This window comes from Neomonachus schauinslandi, chromosome 4 (assembly GCF_002201575.2).
Source record: "Neomonachus schauinslandi chromosome 4, ASM220157v2, whole genome shotgun sequence".
Taxonomy (NCBI): domain Eukaryota; kingdom Metazoa; phylum Chordata; class Mammalia; order Carnivora; family Phocidae; genus Neomonachus; species Neomonachus schauinslandi.
In genome coordinates, this window is record NC_058406.1 from 85,005,950 (window position 1) to 85,009,511 (window position 3,562).

At 39.3% G+C, this 3,562-nt stretch overlaps 1 pseudogene; it reads right to left on the reverse strand.

Annotated features, from left to right (window-relative positions):
- Positions 1 to 885: 885 nt before the first annotated feature.
- Positions 886 to 2,217, reverse strand: LOC123324584 (annotated as a pseudogene).
- Between the last annotated feature and the right edge of the window lie 1,345 nt (positions 2,218 to 3,562).

Here is a 3,562-nt window from a genome sequence, read left to right on the forward strand (position 1 = left end):
CCATCCAAAATTACAAACGCTATTTTTTGCCATTTACACTTTAACCTAATTCTTGAAAAACAAAAACAACATGAATATATTGAGTTCCATTTAATTAGCTCTCCAAGGCAATTGCCATTTTGAGTTTGTATTTTCTAGTTTTTTTTATCCATTTACTTTTTTTTCCATTTAAGACATTTATTCAAACCCATCAGAGAAATGGACAGCGTGGGTCTATAACAAAGTGCCATGTTTTAAAAGCATAGGTCAGTAACTGTATATGAGAGTGTACACTGCTACATACAAATTAACTGATCAGAGCACAACTTTTTTTTTTTTTATTGTTCAACTTTTTTTATTTTTACCTATCTGGAAGGAGAGACTTGGTATATTATTTAGTTTGAATCTGCTTCATCCTATTTATTAGTAAGGTTAAGGCTGAACATGTTTTCATTTAATTTATGGGTTCTTTATATTTCCTCTTTTTTAATTTTATTTTATTATTTTTTATTATTATGTTATGTTAATCACCATACATTACATCATTAGTTTTTGGTGTAGTGTTCCATGATTCATTGTTTGTGCATAACACCCAGTGCTCCATGCAGAACATGCACTCTTTAATATCCATCACCAGGCTGACCCATCCCCCTACCCCCCTCCCCTCTAGAGCCCTCAGTTTGTTTCTCAGAGTCCATAGTCTCTCATGGTTCATCTCCCCCACTGATTTCCCCCCCTTCATTTTTCCCTTCCTGCTATCTTCTTTTTTTTTTTTTAACATATAATATATTATTTGTTTCAGAGGTACAGGTCTGTGATTCAGCAGTTTCAGCAGAGCACAACTTTTCGATGTTCAAAACAGAATAAGGTTCCCTGTAAAACAGTACCTTTGTGACATTTTTAACTTTAGTATTCCTCTCCTTCTTCTTCACCCTCTCCTTCAACAGAATCCATACCAACCTCTCATAATCCTTCTCAAAGGCAGCCATGTCCTCGCGGGCCTCAGAAAACTCTCTTTCCCCCATGCCCTCATCCACATACCAGTGAACAAAGGCACACTAGGCATATATCAAGTCAAATTTGTGGTCCAGGTGAGCCCAGGCCTCAGCGATGGCTGTGGTGTTGCTCAGGATGCACACAGCTCACTGTACTTTGGCCAGGTCTCCACCAGGTACCACAGTGGGATGCTGGTAATTAATGCTGACTCTGAAGCCAGTGGGGCACCGGTCCACAAACTGGATGGTACGTGTGGTCTTGATGGTGGCAAGGACACATTGACATCTTTGAGAACACATCCCCACAGTACAACAGGCAGCAAGACATGTATTTACCATGTCAAGGGTCACATTTCACCATCTGGTTGGCTGGCTCAAAGCATGCATTGGTGATCTCTGTTACAGAAAGCTGTTCATGGTAGGCTTTCTCAGCAGAGATGACAGAAGCACATGTAGCCAGAGGGAACTGGATGCAGGGATAGGGCATGAGGTTGGTCTGAAGTTCTGTCAGATCAACATTCAGGGCTCCAACAAACCTGAGGGAAGCAATGATGGAGGACACAGTTTGACCTATCAACTTATTCAAGTTAGTGTAGGCTGGGCATTCAATATCGAATTTTCTACCACAGATATCATAGATGGCCAAATTGTCTACTGTGAAGGCACAGAGTGCTCAGGGTGGTGTTTGTGGTGAGGGTTGGAATTGTAGGGTTCAACCACAGCTATGGAAACTTGGAGGGCTGGGTAAATGGAGAACTCCAGTTTGCACTTCTTGCCATAAACTACAGAGAGATGTTCCAGATGAACCAGGAACCAGATCCCCCTCCAAAGCTGTGGAAAACCAAGACGCTCTGATGACCTTATGCACTGGTCAGCAGCCAGTTTCCAAATTTGGTCCAAGACAAGATCAATGATCCCTTTGTTGATGGTGTAGTACCCTCAGGCATAGTTTATTGGCAGTATCTTCCCTGCCTGTCATGAGCTGCTCAGGGTAGAAGAGCTGAGGGTAGGTGCCAGTGCGAACTTCATCAATGACTGTGGGTTCCAGGTCTGTAAACACTGCCCTGGGAACATGCTCCTAGCATGAAGAAGGTATTGAAAGAGTCATCTCTTCTCCAATGGTCTTGTCACTTGGCATCTGGCCATCAGGCTGGATGCCATGTTCCAGGCAATGGAGCTCCCAGCAGGCATTGCCAATCTGGACACCACTCTGGTCAACAAGGATGGGGATGCGTTCACTCATGGTTGCTGCTTTGTGGCAGCCAAGCAGATGGTGGAGAGAAAAGGGAGAGGTTGCTACTTTTTACAGGGTGACTCTTAGGTGGTAGATGATGTAAGAGAACCTATCTATTTATTTTTTAAATTAGGATAAAAAATACATACATAGAAAACATAAAATAAAATAATGTGCACTTAAATGCCTGATTACAAATTGAACACTGGGTAAACATCTCCTAGGTCAAAATATATAACATTGTTAGAATCTCAGAAATTATTCCCAATTGTCCCTTTTCCATAGCATCTTACTCCCTATAAAATACCACTGCTCTGACTTCTGTGACAGTCATTCCCTTGTTTTGTTTAGTCTCCATCTATGCATTACAAATAGTATAGACTAGTTTTGTCCATTTTTTAAAATTTTTATTTTATTTTTTAAAGATTTTATTTATTTGTTTGACAGAGAGAGAGAGAGAGCACACACAAGCAGAGGGAGAAGTGGGCAGAGGGAGAGGGAGAAGCAGGGAGCCTGATGCGGGGCTCTATCCCAGGACCCTGAGATCATGACCTGAGCCAAAGGCAGCCACTTAACCACTGAGCCACCTAGGCACCCCTGGTTTTGTCCATTTTTTAATTAAAGATTTTATTTTTAAGTCATCTGTACACCCTGAGTGAGGCTCGAACTCACAACCCCAAAATCAAGAATTGCATGCTCCACTAACTGAGCCAGCCAGGTGTCCTTAGTTTTGTCCATTTTTGAAATTTATATCAATAGAATCAGATACCGTATATTTTATGTGTCTTTCACTTGACATGATACTATTTAAATTCAAATGCATAGTTTACACATTTCCTTGCAATATTGTGTGCCTTTCATGAATATACAATTTAATTATTTATTATTGACAGGGATTTGGGTTGTTTCATTTTCTCAATATGACCAACATATGTATCCTAGGGTAATTGAGCATTCATTTATCAAGAGTGTACACTTGGAGTAGAATCATATTTGATAGGATATGTGAATTTCTAACTTGACCAGACAATTCCAAACTCATTCCTAAAGTCAATGTGCTACTTTATACTCCTACCAGCAGTATATAAAAATTTCTTTGCTCTACACTTTTGGAGGAATAGAATTATTTATAATTTTAATGTATTAAATATATGTAATAGATACTGATTACAGTGAGTATGAAATGGTATCTATTATAGTGTTACTTTGCATGTACTTGATTGTTAATGAGATTAACTGCATTTTAATGTTTCCCCTATGAAATACTTTAGGACTTTTTCTGAAAATTATGTAAGATTTTTACTCATTTTTCTGTTGGATTATTTCTCTTTTATCATTGATTTGTAGGATTTCT